Source organism: Peromyscus eremicus, chromosome 9 (genome assembly GCF_949786415.1).
Source record: "Peromyscus eremicus chromosome 9, PerEre_H2_v1, whole genome shotgun sequence".
Lineage (NCBI taxonomy): Eukaryota > Metazoa > Chordata > Mammalia > Rodentia > Cricetidae > Peromyscus > Peromyscus eremicus.
The window spans coordinates 59188193-59204986 of record NC_081425.1 but is presented as its reverse complement, the minus strand read 5'-3'; the positions used below and the strand labels follow the sequence as shown (position 1 = coordinate 59204986).

The following is a 16794-nucleotide window of genomic DNA, read 5'->3' as shown; positions in this document are numbered from 1 at the left end:
TCTTCCAGAGAACCCAAATTCAGTTCCAAGCACCTGTGATAGGTGACTCACAGCCAGCTCCAGGGGATCTGGTACCCTTTTCTGGCCCCCAAGGGCATCCACACACATGTGCACACCCACAGACACACACTTATACATGCAAATAAAAAATCTTTTTATTAAATGAATTTGTATTCATGCAATACATTCTGATCATGATATTTTTAAGCACCTGTAGTTAGGCATGTAACTCAGTGGCAGAATGCCTTCCTAACACATTGGGGGCCCTGATTGGATCGCTGCACTCAAAAAAATCAATAGTGGCTGGGCGGTGGTGGCACACGCCTTTAATCCCAGCACACGGGAGGCAGAGCCAGGCGGATCTCTGTGAGTTCAAGGCCAGCCTGGTCTACAGAGTGAGTTCCAGGATAGGCACCAAAACTACATAGAGAAACCCTGTCTCAAAAAACCAAAAAAAAAAAAAAAACCAATAGTGAAATGCACCTAGAGCTAGCTAGCATCTGCCTCATATAAGTGTTACAAATATGAGTCAATCTTAGGATAAAACAAAAGGCCTAATCTCTTCATCCTAGAATATAATCAGAGAAATTACTATTAAATGAACAGACAAAAAATTAGTTAATGTAAAACCTTTACCCATCATCTTTCAAGTAAACTCAGTATAAAAGGAGTGTGTGTGTATGTGTGTGTGTGTGTGTGTGTGTGTGTGTGTGTGTGTAGCAAAATACTCTAGGTATTGAAAGCAATCCTTCTGCAAAGAAATCATTATGCTTAATCTTTTTTCTAATTCTGAGTAGTCAGTAACCCAATAAAGGAAAGCTCACAGAAAAGATGCATTCAGAAAAGCTGTGTTCCCCTCAAGGGCTGCAGAGCTGTGACTTATATTGCCAAAGTGTGTGGTGGAAGTGGCTGATGTCTTAGCATGTCCTGCAGCAGTTTGGGCCTCTGATGCTGCTGGTAGATACACTGTAGTTTTAGTGTTCCCAACTATGTGATGTGATTTTGATTGACATTTGCTTTCCCAAGACAACCTAGTCAATATAAATAAGAAAGAATAATTGATGATTTCAGTTTACAAAGTTCAATCCCAAATTTTTCCATTTGAATAAGGTTTATCATTTTTTTCTCTACAATGATGGAAACACTTGATTCAGTAGCCAATGAGTGTAATCATGTATATTCAAATTGCATGGATGTAATTATATATATTCAAATTGCAATTTTAGAGACCTCAGTCCCCCTAGAAAGTCACATATACTTTTTTTCTTTTGAGCTTGTTCATGCTTAGTTTTCCTTAACCTAGGTTTACTCCATCATCTATAGTTAAGCCTTTTTTAGATAACCTTTGACCTTCTTTAAATTATTTCATTTAAACCAAGCATTGTGGTTCACACCTGTAATCCCCACACTCAGGAGGTTGAGGCAGGAGGATCCAGAGTTAGAGGTCATCCTGGGCTAGCTAGCAAGACCCTGTCTCAAGAAGAAGAATATTGTTTTTAATTAATTCGTGTCAGCTATTTCAGCCCCACTCCTCAACCCCTCTGCCACCTTGTAAGTCAGCATGCATCCTGTTCTGACCCAGAGGACCTGGATCAGCATTAACCATTATCACCCTCACTTTTGAAGTCAGGTGTACTCATAAGGAAGAATTCATTTAGGTAGCTATTTAAAATAACTGAAATAAAATACACGTCTTTGATTTTATCCATTTTTCTACAAATTCCTTACAATCCAGGTAAGGACTGCTTTCCAGTATTCCTTTCACATTTATATCCTGCGTTTCCTATGATTTTCTTCCATAATTTTTATAGTACTACGCATTATCTTTTTCTATTCCCACTTTTATGTTGCTGTGATAAAATACTATAACCAAAGCAACTTGTGGAAGAAAGGGTCTATTTTGGCTCATATTCAAGAGAGACAGAGTCCACTGTGGCAAAGCAGGTATGACAGTGATCAGAAAAGACACTGAGGCAGCAGCAGAAGCTGACTGATCACATTTCATCCACACACAGAAGAGAGAGAGAGAGAGAGAAAGAGAGAGAGAGAGAGAGAGAGAGAGAGAGAGAGAGAGAGAGAGAGAGAGAGGGAGGGAGAGAACACCCATGCATGCAAGGAAGAAGTAAGGGGAGACTATAGGTCCTCAATGCCCACCCCCAGTAACACACGTCCGCCAGCCAAGCTCCAGTTCTTGAAGGTCCAAAACCTCCACAAACAGCCCACCAACTGGGGCCCAAGTGTTCAAATACATGAGCTACCGGATCATTTCTCATTCAAACCACAACTTTCCACTCTTTGCCTCCACAATAAGCCCATCTCATGATGTAGAATCCATTTAGTCCTGCTTCAAAGGTCCCCATAGTACCTCTTCCTGTAAGCAGTCTGAAGTGACCTGTGAGAATGCTTTGATCTTCTTCTTTTGACCCAGAAAATCCAACAAAATCATACAAATCAAGAGGTTCAAATCTTCATATTCACTTCAGGAACACCTATAAAATTGCCCAGGCCATCTAGGGTATACATGTACAAAAAGCCACCAAGTATCAGGGAGACATGACTTTAAAGAAGCAATGTGTGCCATTCCAGTGGCACAATAGTGGAGCTGGTAGGTATGACCAGGCCAAACCGTGGGGATGGGCACAGGGTCGGTGCTCGCCCCCCAAAGTGCTGATTTTTTTTCCTGCACATGCTTAAAAATGGAAAGAGTAATGCTGAACTTCAGGGTTTAGATGTAGACTGTTCAGTCCTTTGTCCAGCTGAACAACACACCTAAGATGTGCTGTCAAATTTACAGAGCTCATGGCTGGATCAATGCACGCATGTGCTCCCCCTGTGACACTGAGATGGTCATCGCTGAGAAGGAATAAACTGTTCCAAAGCCAGAAGAGGTGGCACAGAAGGAAGAGTCATCCTAGAAGAAACTGATGGAACTGGAACTTACAGCATGGGGACAGCTTCAGTGGGAAAGACATGCAAATAAAAGTAAGTCTTTGGCTGGGCGGTGGTGGCACACACCTTCAATTCCAACACTTGAGAGGCAGAGGGAGGTGATCTATGAGTTCGAGACCAACCTGGTCTACAGAGTGAATTCTAGTACAGCAAGGGAGGGGTACACAGAGAAACCCTGTCTCAAAAAAAATTTTTTTTTAAGTAATTAAAAAAAAAAAATTCCCCCCCCCCAAAAATTCCCTATGGTCTTAACCGTCTCAACAATATTCAAAAGCACAAAAGTAACTTCTGAGACTCAAGGCAATCTTTTTAACTGTGATTTCCAATAAAATAAAATAAAACAACCAAATTCCATACTTCCAACATAGAGTGACATAGGACATACACGACTACTCCCAAAGGAAACAATGGGTCGTAGTGAGGAAAGATGACCAAAGAAAATCCAGCAGGGCAAACCCTGAATTCTGTAGCTCCATGTGTTGGTGTCTGGGGCTTCGCTTTCCAGGGGCTGAGCTAGCTCTGGCTCTCCAGCTTCTCTGCCAGCAACATAAGCTCTGTCAGGCCGGTTCCACCCGCTCTATGCAGCTCTCCTAGGCACATGTCTCACGCTCTGGCACCTCTAACATCTTGGAGTCTCTATTGACACTTAGCCTTCATTATCAGAGCTTCACACAGTAACTTCTCAGGATCTCCCCCGCCACACATTACCAGGCCTCAGTGGCTCTCTGAAACCACAGGGAAAGAGCATGTGTCCTCCTCCATCTTGTGTCCTCTTTCTCTCCAAAACCAGTACTTCAGGGACAAGACTGCCAAGTTGGTCGCCAGCCTGGGTTGGCCCCTGGCCCCTTGGACCACAGTTACAGCTTTTGTTTGCTTCAGTTGCTTTAAAAAATTGGAGGCTTGCCATCAGGGAACTTTTTCTATTGCCTATAACCTGTTCTATTCAGGGCAGGACAGGAAGCTCCCCTTTAATGCTGCTAATCTCTTTAATGATTACAGCCTCTTTTTCTGCATACGATTTACTGCGATCTTAATCTGGCTAGTGTTCTCTTCCTCTCCAAACTGGACATTTTTCCATTTCTATTTGCCTCATGGGTTGCTTTTGTTCACCATAGATCTGAATAAGAGTGATCAGTAATGACCGTGCCTCAGTCTCAGTGTTCAGTAACCTTGACATTTCCTCAACCAAAGGAATTACTGTGGCCCTCACAAAAAGCCTCAGGACATGGGCAGACTGCAGCTGTATTCCTGCTAAAATAGCACATGAATGGCCTCTTGCCCACTTGCTAAGAGTCTTGTTTCCCTCTGAAACATCATGAGCTAGGCCTCCAAGCCCCGCTCCCCCTTTACCCCTAACACTACTGCCTTATAGACACCAACTAGGATGGCCTGTTAAGCTCTGCTTACAGCAGTCAACAGCTTTTCTAGTCCAAAGTTCCAAAGCACATTCCTCAGGAAAAACACGGTCAGGTTCCTCACAGCAGCAACCCCGCTTTTTTGTAGTTACTTTTTCTGATGCTGTGATAAAATACCAGGACCAAAACAATTTGAGGGGGGAAAAAAGGTTTATTTTGGATTATGGTTCCAGAGGGATGGAGTTTATCATGGTGGGAAAGGCATGGAGGCAGGAGCTGGCTGATCACACTTTCATCCATACACAGGAAGCAGGAGGTAGGGAGTGAGTAGGGAATGGGGTGAGGTTACAATCTCCCAAAGCCCACCTCCAGTGACATAGTTCCTCTGGAAGGCTCCATCTCCTAAAGGTTCCATCACCCCCACAAACAGGATCACCCACTGGGGACTGAGTGTTCAAATATGTCTGCCTAGGAGGAACATTTCTCCTTCCGACCAACACATGCAAATGAATAGAAGTGTACTCATCTCACTAAGTGTGTTGGAGTGGTAGCTTCTAAGGACTGTGCATCTTCCACAACCTCACTGAAATATGCACCTGTCCTTTCTGCATCATCCTCACCCCCATTTCTCACTTGCCATCCTCAGGATCCTCCTTGTCAACTAAACTCTTCTCACTCAAGACCTGATCGGAAAACCATATAAGAGGAACACTTGGTTAATTCTTAATTCCAATACTGACTAGATTAATTCTTAATTCCACTACTGACTAGATTGTTGTTATAATATCTGCACAGACACTTGTTGATTTAGCCAATGGCTAGATCATATGAATTATTTCACAAACCTGCACTAGTTCATCTATACTTTCGAGGGTAGTACCTTCATTTTGCAATACACACATGCGCACGTGGCACACACACACACACACACACACACATTGAGCTTTTCCTGAATATTTCACTTTTTTTTCAAAGACAGTATTTCATTATATAGCCAAGGCTGCCCTGGAACTCACTATGTAGACCAGGCTGGCCCCAAACTCACAGAGATCCACCTGCCCTTGCTTCCCAAGTATTGGGATTAAAGACAAACGCCACCACCCTGGGCCAAACATTTCATTCTTTGCTGTTACTCATCATCTCCCTTTAAATATTCAATCTTTTGCAGATAAAAAAAAAAATAAGTTAAACCGCTTTTCGATTTTCTTCTAAGGCATTCTGCAAGAATCTTTTATGCTTTAAGGAATACCATTTTCACTTTCATAATGAATATGAAACCTATCCAGGTGTGGTGGCACACACCTTTAATCCCAGCACTTGAGAGGCAGAGGCAGGTGGATCTCTGAGTTTGAGGCTAGTCTGGTCTACAGAGTGAGTTCCAGGCTACACACAGAGACCCTGCCTTGAAAAAAAAAAAAACAAAAAACAAAAAAACCAAAAACCAAAAACCAAAACCAGCAACAACGACAAAAAGGAGACCTTGTATGTACTCAGATCAAATGGTTTTCTTCTTTCCACAGATCAGACTAGACAAACTCCCCTGGCAGGAAGCCACCACAAATCTACTGCACATTCCTGCCATATTTCTTCTCACAAAGAGCCTGGAAAGTGCTAGTAATGCCATTTTGCTTAGTCATCCTTAACCCTTACCCAAGGAAAGGATAGGTAAAATGTGTAGCCTAGGGGCGGGCAATGCAAAATTGAAACAATAATGCGTACATACAATACGGGTAGTCCTTTCTAAAACAGGTCTTACCTTATTTTCTCAGCTCTAAAACTGTATCACAACAATTTCAACTAGTCAATTCTTAAGAAACTATTAAAACGTTTTTTTGTGTGAATTACTTTCCACTGTCTGATTTGTAATGTGTATTTCAAACATTTTGTTATGCTGCGAGGTGTGTGGCACTCAAAGGGAAATACTTTTTTTAAAAAAAAAATCTCTATGCCCTTAAATTGTTCTAATAATAAGAGACCTAAATTTGAAGTACTTGGGGACATCAAGGGACCTCATCTGCTGTATTATCCCAGCTCTGGTAGGACACTGTAGAACAGATGTGTTATTACAGGCAGTAGAGGACAGAGCCTACTGTTACCTCGGTGCTGATAACTCCTAAGACATTGTAAATTTATCTGGACATTTAAGACTGGCAGACTCTTTTAATAAGTGAGAAAAAAGAGGAGAACAGTTTCTAGATGTTTCTATTTCAGGATATGTCTTGTAATTGCCCATTTTTCCTCCCTGAGTGACTGCATCCCTTCTAGTGCCGAGCTCCCTGTGTAGCTGCAGAACTCTTGAGGGAGCAGTCACTTAAAATAGAGCTATGAAAGCCCACATTTCGGCCTCATGAGGTGATAGCGTTCTGTGATGACCTTGGAGATTCAGCTTCAAGTCTACAGTCTACTGAAGGGGGCTAGCTCAGCCTAGAAAGCATGATGGGAGGATTCACTCTTGGTCTATCCGGTCTCCTTGAGAAAGGACGATGGGCATTTGTGTAATGTTCTCAAGTATGAGAGCCAAAAATAAACAGGAAAAACCTCATGACTTTCAGATTATGACTTTGAGGATTGGCACAGGCTGGATCCAAGTTTACCTTTGCACTATAAAAAAAGAAAATCTTCTGGGCTCTTGGTAAACAGTAGAGCTTGTATTCTTTATAGTGAGCATTAGACTATCCAAGATCATTTAGCCTCACACATGAGAAAGAGCATCACAGGCACACCTGAAAACTACTGAATTTCATTGATGTGCTTTAAAGTTGAAACATTTGTAAAAGTTATAAATTTATTTAAAATGTACAAAACGTTGAGAAAGCCGAGTAAGTGGATGGATAGATTGACAGATGATGCGCGTATTTTTACATCCTTTTTTTTTTTTTTTCCTTCTTGATGCAAACTTCTCCCTTGGTTCTCACCTGGAGACATTCAGCTGGGAGACATGTCAAGAAGTGAATGAGCATTTCCTGTGTCTCAATGGTAAAGGGCAGTAAGGACTGAGCTTCACACTCAGGGACAGTCACCAAGTACAAACACCTCTACAAGCTGTGGGACCCACTGTCCCACACAACTATGACTTATCCCACCCTCATGCCAGTGATACTGTCACCTTGAAGAAAACCAAGGAATCTACGCAACAAAATCAGTGAAATTCTCATTTTGAGCAACCACAGAAGCGGGGGAGTGTAGGGCACTCCGAGTGGGCTATGGAGCTAGACAGCTTGACTTGAAGTCCATTTCTGGCTGTGTGTCTGAAATTCAGTTGTCCCATCTGTAAGATGAACATGACAGCAACACTTGAACATGGAAATATTGCTGCAAGTAGTAAATACAATATAAAACAGTGCTTGGCATATGCTATGCCCCCAGGGTTGGCTATTGCAACTACAAATTCATGCAAGTTCTTCCTATGCTAATGAGTATAGGTAAGAAAATGTACAAACACGTTTTTTGAAAAAGCTTCTAAATTTAAAAATCTTCAGGCTGGAATCTATTGTGTGCTAGAAGAATCTTGGAGGTTGGCAATCATAATGTACATTGTTCTTAGTGTGTTCTGACAAAGCGACAGGAAAGGACCAAGGGGTGGGATGAATAGTCTACCAGAAGAGAATTCAGGTAGTCTATAACAGGGGCAGAAGGAGGCACTTCCTGGGTGAGGTGAAGCAAAGGAGGCGGAAATAGAACCAGACAGCTGATTGTAGCTGATGAGATGCAGCTGTGGGGAATTCATTGATGATCTGGGATTAGGAGGAAAACTCAGATCCAAATCAGTCAAGGTGGAGGGCATTTGTGGGACACTTCCCTGAGCCTGGGGTGTACACATGGAAAATTCTGAACAGTTTAATGGGAACTGAGACAGAGAAGACCTCTCATTCTGCAGCTGAATCTAGGCCTTGTTGTTATATGCAGGAGACCTTGCTTATGTCACTCATTTTCAGATAGCCTTTGAGCATGTAAAGAAAAGTCCAATGATGTTAGCTTTTACTCCTTTTAAGGATTTATAACCACAAAAGTGAACAGGAAATTAATTCTAGAGTTTTATACATTAAAAAAATAACAACCCAAACAAAAGTGAGGTTACTCTCCATGGGAAGAATAGACTTGCTCATCATGGGTGAGTCACACATTATTCATAAGTACAGAGTAAGCAGCCTGACACAAGAGCACTAAGATGGTAGAAGAATATAAGTGATCATTCTGATATCCCAAATTAAAGTTCTGTCAACCGTCAGGTATATTAATATGATGAGTCAGTGGCAAATGCTTCCGTCATAAATAGGACTAGATAATATCACCATTAGGCTTTCCAAAACAACAGTACTGGGTTATATTGATTCATTCTCTTCCAAAGACTATCACAAAGCACAAAAAGTGGTCTGTCTTGTTCCTCAGTCACTGATGCTTCCTCTTCCTATGCTCTCAACCGTTTGCACTATTAAAGGTTTATATGTTCTGTTATCTTCTCACAACCCACGCTTCCCCAAGTTCACCACTCACCTTTCTTTGGAGACCCAGAAGTTGTCTTGCATGGTTGGCACTACTGTGAGTGTTTCTCCATCTCTGTCTCCATCATTGTTCTCTCCTTTGTGCTCCAAATAGCTTTCTGCTGGTCTACTCCAAAACGCACTCATTCTTTTCTTATATCTCACATCCAGATATCCACATATCTGATCTGCTAGTTTTAAAACACATGCAGAGCATGACTTCACTTCCTCTTTCTGGGCACCATCAGCTCTTTCTGGATTGCTATTGTAATCTTCTTCCTGGTCTCTAGGCTTTCTCACCTTTATCCTGCTTCACACTCTTATGAACTCTGCATCCAAAATGATGCTTTAAAAGCAGAAGTCACCTCACAACAACTTTGCACAAAATCCTCCAATAGGAAGCTTCCTCTCTGCTGATTAACTTTCATCATGTCAGAAGATGCTATTCATGTTATTGGAGAGAAAGTCATCAATGCTCTCAATAAGCTATCAGCCAAGTAATAGCGGCTTGACTGTTCCAGGAGTAACCAACCACTTCTTGATTGGATCATACTCCATGGGAGGCAATCTATACCTGGTCCTGTAATCCTGGTATAGTAATTTGAATGAGAATGACTCCTATAAACTAATATGGTGAATACTTGGTCCCCAGTGGGTGGAACTGTTTGGGAAGAATTATGAGGTGTGGCCTTGTTGCAGTAGTGTGTCACTGGGGACAGGCTTGGAGGTTTCTAAAGACTCTCACCATCCCTAGTATTCTGATCTCTGCCTCTTACATTTGGATCAAGATGTGAGCTCTCAGCTGTTCCTGCTGCCATGCCTTTGCTCCACTATCATGGACTCTGACCCTCTGAAACCAGAAGCCCAGTCAAGTGATTTTTCTTATAAGTTGCCTTGGTTGTGGTGTTTTGTAAGAGCAATAGAAAAGGAACAGAGACACCTGGTGAAAGCTTGTGTCTAGAGAGGTCACAAGGTCTAGGGAGGAATCTACTGTTGATTTTTTGCTAAACGGACATGTAGTCTAACTGCCCTAAATATTTTTGTTTATGCCCCACAGACTGGTGCAGCTCCCAGTCTTAGGGAAGCCTCTTTTGACAGTGGACATTGGTCAAATCCAAAACTGGTAACTAACTGGTCAAAATGCTGAGAATAAGAGACTACTGAGTGTGAAGCCCTAAGTGGACATCTATATCACCCACTTGGAGGCTCAGGGAATATCACGGAAGAGAGAGGAGAGAAACTAGAAGCAGAGGATGAGGAGTACTATACAATGTGGTCTTCTGGATATGGCATGGCATTATAATCAAAAGCACACAGCAGCAGTGACTGCCTGCCCAAGATCTACACATTAAAAAAGACAATCTACCCAAATACCAAACAATACACTCCTCACAACACCCCATGAAATCTTCTCTAAAATATATCACATATTAGGAAACAAAGCAAGTCTCAACACATAGAGAAAAATGAAACAACATTCTCTATCTGACCACATGAGATAAAGCTGGCAATCAATAGCAAGAAAACCAAAGCAAATACAAATTCATTGAAATTAAACAGTTACTGAATGATGACTAGCAGATCATTGCCGAAATCAAGAAGGAAAACTTAAAAGTTTCTGGAATTAAATGATAATCAGAACACAACATATCCAAATCTATGAGATACAGTGCAGTCCTAAGAGGGAAGTTCATAGCTCTAAGTGCTTACTTGAATGTCAGAGGGAACTCAATAAGCTCACAATGATTCTTAAGGCACTGGATAAACAAAAACAAACCAATCTCAAAAGTACTAGATGGAGAAAAATAATGAAGATCAGGACGGAAATTATTGAAATAGGAGAAAAAAAGATCTAGCAACAACAGAGAGAGAGAGAGAGAGAGAGAGAGAGAGAGAGAGAGAGAGAGAGAGAGAGAATTATAAGCCAATCTCTCTGTATCTGTAGACAGACACAAATTCTCAATAAAACCTTGGAAATAGCATTCAAGAACACACCCAAAGGCTCATTCACCACAATCAAGTTAATGCCATTCCATGCATGGAGTTATGATTCAACATAGGTAAATCAATAAATATAATTCATCACATAAAACAGACTCAAAGGCAGAAATCACTTGCTTATTTCAGTTGAAAGGAAACAGACTTTGATAGAATCCAACATGATTTAAAAAAAAATCCTGTAGAGACTAAGGATGAAGGGAACATATTTCAACATCTATGACAAACCATTAGCCACCATCATATCAAATGGAAAACAAAACAACAACTCTGAGGCATTCCCACTAAGATCAGGAACAAGACAAGGATGTTCACTTTCACTGTCACAATAGAGCGGTGTCAGTAGACTTAAAGTCCTGCTTAGAGCGGTAAGATAGGAGAAGAAAACAGAAGGAGTCCACATAAGAAAGGAGGAGGGCAAAGTATTTGTGTTTGCATATTACCTGATTCTGTAAATGAGAGACCCAGAAGACTCTACCAGGAAACTCTTCAAGCTAAACACTTTCAGCAACATGTCAGTTACAAAATAATACCCAAATCAGTAGCCTTCCTATATATCCAAAACAGACTAAGAAAGGAATCAGAGAATGCGTCTCATTCACAATAGCCAGAAACAACAACAAAATCCTTGGAAGAAACCTAACCAGGGAATTGAAATACCTATACAATGAAAACTTTAAACCACTGACAAAAGACATTAAAGACAACAGCAGAAGATGGAAAGACTGCCCATGCACATGGATTGGTACCATTAATTCGTGAAAGTGATCTTCCTGCCAAAAAAGCAATCTACAGATTCAATGCAATTTCCATCAACATTCCAATGCAAAGCTTCACAGAAATTGAAAAAACTATCTTAAAATAATTATGGAATCACAAAAGACCTAAGCTAGTCAAAACAACGTAGAACAACAAAAATATTGCTGGAGGCACCATTATACTTGATTTCAAGTTCTACTGTAGAGCCGTAGTAGTCAAAACAGCATGGCACTGGTACAAAGACAGACACAGTGATCTGTGGAATAGAATCTAGGACTCTAAATCCTTGCATCTACAGCCACCTGATTTTTGACACAGATACTAAACACGTATTGGAGACCTGACAGCATCTTTAACAAATAGTACTGGGGAAAATGGATATCTACATGTAGAAGAATGAAACATGATCCTTCTTTCTCATACTATACTCAAATCAATTGCAAATGGGTCAAAGATCTCAATGCTAAAGCTGAGATTCTAAACCTTCTAGAAGGAAGAGTAGGAAGTAAATTTCAGGGTATAGGCTCAAATAAGGACTTTCTAAACAGAACTCTAGTGGCACAGGAAACAAGACCAGTAATCAACAAGTGGGACTTCATGAAATTAGTACTGCAAAAGAAACTGTCAGTTGAAGAGGCTGTCTACAGAATGAGGAAAAACGCTTCACCAAGTATACATCTGACAGAGGAGTAGTGTCCAGAATACACAAGGAACTCAAAGACTGAATACCAAGAAAACAACCAAATTCAAAAAAATGAGTTGTGGGACTAAGGAGAATTCTCAGAAGAAATACAAATAGCTAAAAAATATTTTTAAAGTTCACAATCTCTATCCCTCAGGGAAATACAAATTAAAATACTTTGAGAGTTCATCTTACTTCAGTCAGAATAGCCAAGAAAACAAGAGACTATAAATGCTGGCGTGGAGATGGGGAAAGGGAAGTCTAATGCACTGTTAGTGCAATTGCAGATTGGTACAGCCACTATAGAAACCAGTGTGGTGGTGTTGGTACGTTGGTCTTTGGTCTTTTTTGGAGGGCCTGCCACCCAGCTCCCAAATAAATCACACACGGAGGCTTATTCTTAATTACGAATGCCTGGCCTTAGCTTGGCTTAGTTTCTAGCCAGCTTTCCTTAACTTATCACATCTACCTTTTGCCTCTGGGCTTTTCCCATTTTCTTCTGTAAATCTTACTCTTACTCCGTGGCTTGCTGTTGTGTAGCTGGGTGGCTGGCCCCTAGAGTCCTCCACCTTCTCTGGCTACTTCATCCTAGATCTCCAATCCTTTTCTCCCAGATTTCTCCTTCTATATATTCTCTCTGCCTGCCAGCCCCACCTATCCTTTCTCCTGCTTTGCTATTGGCCAGCTCTTTATTAGCCCAACAGGCACAGTAACACAGCTTCACAGAGTTAAACAAATGCAACATAAACAAAAGTAACACACCTTAAAATATTCTACTACAGTGTGGAGCTTCCTCAGAAAACTAGAACCAGATCTCCCATGTGATCCTTCTAGTCTATTCCTGTATGTTTAACCAAAGAACTCTGTTTCCTATTACAGAAACATGTGGTCATCCATGTTTATAGGTGTGCTATTCACAGTAGTTAAGGCATGGAAATAGCCTATTTTCATCAATTGATGAATGGATAATGAATATATGGAGCTTCTATACAATGGAACTTTATTCGGCTATAAAGAAAAATGGATCTCTACACCCTTAAGCCTTGCTCCAGACCCACAGCCTGCAAACCATCTTTGTTCACTAGCCACCTTTGCCTGATAGGTGTAGTTCTTAAACCTCCCCAAAGAAGCTTCTCTTTGCAGCAGACAGAGACCATCACAGAAATCCACAAGTGACCAAAATACAGAGAACAAGCAACCATGGAGTACCTAGTCCCAGTTGATAACATCCACAGCACAACTCCTGCACCCAACATCCTGCAAGAGGGGACAGAAAGTTTGTATGAGCTAGAGAAATAGGAAGCCTACTATTAGATTTTATTAATCAGTAAAGATAACATATACATACATATATACATACAAAAGAGTCTAATTGGAGTTACCCTCCATAGGGGATTATGCTCATCCAAGAACCCATAGGTTGCCAAATCAAAAGCCCATTGTCCTCTGTGGGATACTTTCCCTTGAATTTTTTATCAGAGGTGTCCTGGAGACACCCCCCAACAATGCAGGCTATTACCTTTGCTTTTGGTTGCCCATCAGACTTGATAGTAAGACCTTATTGCTGAAGACACGACATACATCGGTCATAGAACATGGAGAAACCAAGCTGGTACTGAGCAGAAAGCGTCATCTCTGATGACTAGCTTTTATAGTACTGGGAAGTACTATGCAGGTTGCTGGGGTTGGGGAAATCATCAAGAGTCTGTCCCAGGTGTGAACCTTGTGAACTGCAACAATGATCAGCCAGATAAGATACATACAGTGATGCAATCGTGGCATGAAAGTTATGGATTTAAGGCCCGTGCCACAGGAAGAAGCACATGCCTGGTACTGTAAATATGGCCAAGTTGGAGAGCTCACAGGTCCCAGATATCAACCTAGTACTGTAAATGGACATAGTATCAAACTGCCTTGTAAAGTCATATCCCGCTACCCATAGATCCGTGCAGTTCTCAGTCCTCATCAGAGAAGTGTCTTTGTGCAGTGTACAGTTATTAGTGCTGAAACTCACAACTCATCAAAGTAAAGAGAATCAATGTCAGTAGAGTGTTCAGCCACAGACAGAACATTTCCATCACACTGCCTTCCCCCAAGACTCAGAGACCATCACAGAAGAGGAGGTAGAAAAAAGGAGCTAGAAATCAGGGAAGACCCAAGAAAAAACTGTCTTCTGAACAAGGTATGGCCACTGCATCCTTGCATTCACAGAAGCTGTGGTTGCCTGCAGGAGACCTGAAAAATCAAGCCAGTTAACATTCTAGCACAGAGCGAGGAAAGGTTCACTGGCCCAAATCCCCGAGGATCTGTGGACAGTCGATGGCCTCTGGAAGAAGGAGCCAGTTTTCTTTAGGGATATGATTCCCAGTTGAGCAACTGTACTTTAGTGGGTAGCTCAAATTGAAGTCACTGAGTAATTTTTTTTTTTAATGAGAAAAACACGAAGTTAGACTAGGTAAAGATAGGAGGAGTGGATTTGGGATGAACTAGAAGGAGTGGAGGTAAATACAGTCCAAATGCACTGTATGAAATTATCAACAAATTAATAAGTAGGGCAGGAGAGAGACAGTTCAGTGGTTCAGAGTATGTGCTACCCTTCCAGAGGACCTGAGCTGGGTTCACAACACCCGTGTTGGGCATCACACAAATGCCTGTAATTCTAGCTCCAGGAAATCTGATGTCTCTGGCCTCCACAGGCACACATAAATACATACACATGCACACATTATTAAAAAAAAATAAAATGAAACTTTAGAAGGAGCTCACGTAAGCCAGGTGGTGATGGCACACACCTTTAATCCCAGCACTTGGGAGGCAGAGGCAGGAGGATCTCTGTGAGTTCGAGGACAACCTGGTCTGCAGAGGGAGTTCCAGGATAGCCAGGGCTACAGAGAGAAACCTTGTCTCAAAAAAACCAACAACAACCTAAAAAGGAGCTCTTGTGTGTGTACATGACAGGAAAGAAAGAGGAGTCTAGTTGTGAAGAAGGGTGGGCTCCAGGAGCTGGGGTGTAAGAGAAGGTAGCAGGGGGTGAGGAGGATCACAGTACACTATGTACAAGTATGGACGCTAAAAGCTAAAATGTACCCACCTCCAGACGTTTGCAAGACTGCCTTTTTCTCCTCCCGGAGGTCCTCAATTCATGGCTTCTCTGCAAGGGCTCCCCTGACTGCCTCTAAATGTTCTTTATTTCTCTTCCTTGCTTTATTCTTGTTCACAATACCTGTCATTGACATAAGCTGCAATTTACATATGTTCTGTCTGCTTTTGTCTCTCTACAGAAAGCGTGATGAGGTCAGTCTGCTTTGTCCACTGCAGGATCACTGGGCCCCACTTTGTACATTTGCCTCAATAAGCATTTCTTGAACAAATCCAGATTTGCCTCTGAATTGTCTGAAAGCAGCTCCTAAGGCAGACTGCTCTATTTTCTCTGAACATCCGCAGTTTTTCTCTTGCTATAATATGTATCCAGATTAAAACTGTGACAGTGATCATTGTCTCTGGCTCCAGGATATCTGATTTGCTACTAATTTCTTTCAATGTTACAGTGTTATTAGAGTCTAGCCCCTCTGAGATCTACTGCTGTCAGCTTTGTTATTGGTGGCTTAGGTTGGAATCAGACTTGTGTTTGCATCCTCTCTCCTCTGCTAACTAGTTATGAGATCTTGGACAAGTTCTTTGGGAGGGGTAGAAGAGGTCACAGGGCCCCATTGATCAAGAAGTATCTATGTGCAGGATGGTTAAGAATATTCAAGAAGATAATGTACCTGAAAGCTGGAGTAATACCTGATACATAGTAAATGATGAGCTTTATTTTTTCATGTCTGCATGACAATAGATTTGTGTCGCTCATCCTTGCCCTGTCTTTTGCAACTCTGCAAAAGATTTGTTAACAGTGCCAAAGCAACACATGCTGATGAGAATCCAGGTGTCACACTTTGATTTTTGAACTTTTTCCAAGCTAGCAATGTACAGTACCAAACTCTGTGGTCATAGTACTTCAGCACAGACTAGACTTCATGTCGGATTACTTTTGCTCTATGGTGGGCAAAGTAAGTGGTTTGCATACATCTACAATAAGCTATTGCGAACTATGATGTCAAGCAGGCTGGGTGAATTAAATGTATTTTGTGCTTACACATTCTTCAACTTAAGAGAGGTTTGCTGGGATGTAACGCATCATAAGGGGAGGAGCATCTGTATGTCATACCACTACTAGCAAAAGAAACAAAAACAAACAAAAATACCCAACATGTCCTAAATATTGCAGCTGAGTGACCTAACAACCTTCAATAAACCTACAAATAGATAGAACTGTAGAACTGTAAGTTGTCTGCCTGCTATGCCCCATATGTTGTCCTCACACTATGAAATCTAACAATACCAGAACATTCACCTAGAGTTCATTTCCGACCCCAGTCAGCAGCCTCCTTTTTTCCTAGATGTGAGCATTAATTTATGAGTCAAATTGAGTTGACTACGGTACTGACTGTTACTCAATGAAATTATTTTTTTTTTTAGACAACATTACATGAAGTCAGTAGACTTTGTGTAAAGCAGATTACCCTCC

The 16794-nt window shown here is 41.4% G+C and overlaps 1 long non-coding RNA gene across 1 annotated transcript in view; it reads left to right on the top strand.

The window, feature by feature from the left end:
* Positions 1–15716, top strand: part of LOC131919338 (uncharacterized) — a 32679-nt gene extending 16963 nt beyond the window's left edge. Inside the window, exons 3-4 of the long non-coding RNA XR_009381223.1 lie at positions 2795–2982; positions 15506–15716. This is a non-coding gene — a long non-coding RNA (uncharacterized LOC131919338). The remainder of the gene's footprint in view (positions 1–2794; positions 2983–15505) is intronic.
* The last annotated feature ends 1078 nt before the right edge of the window (positions 15717–16794 follow it).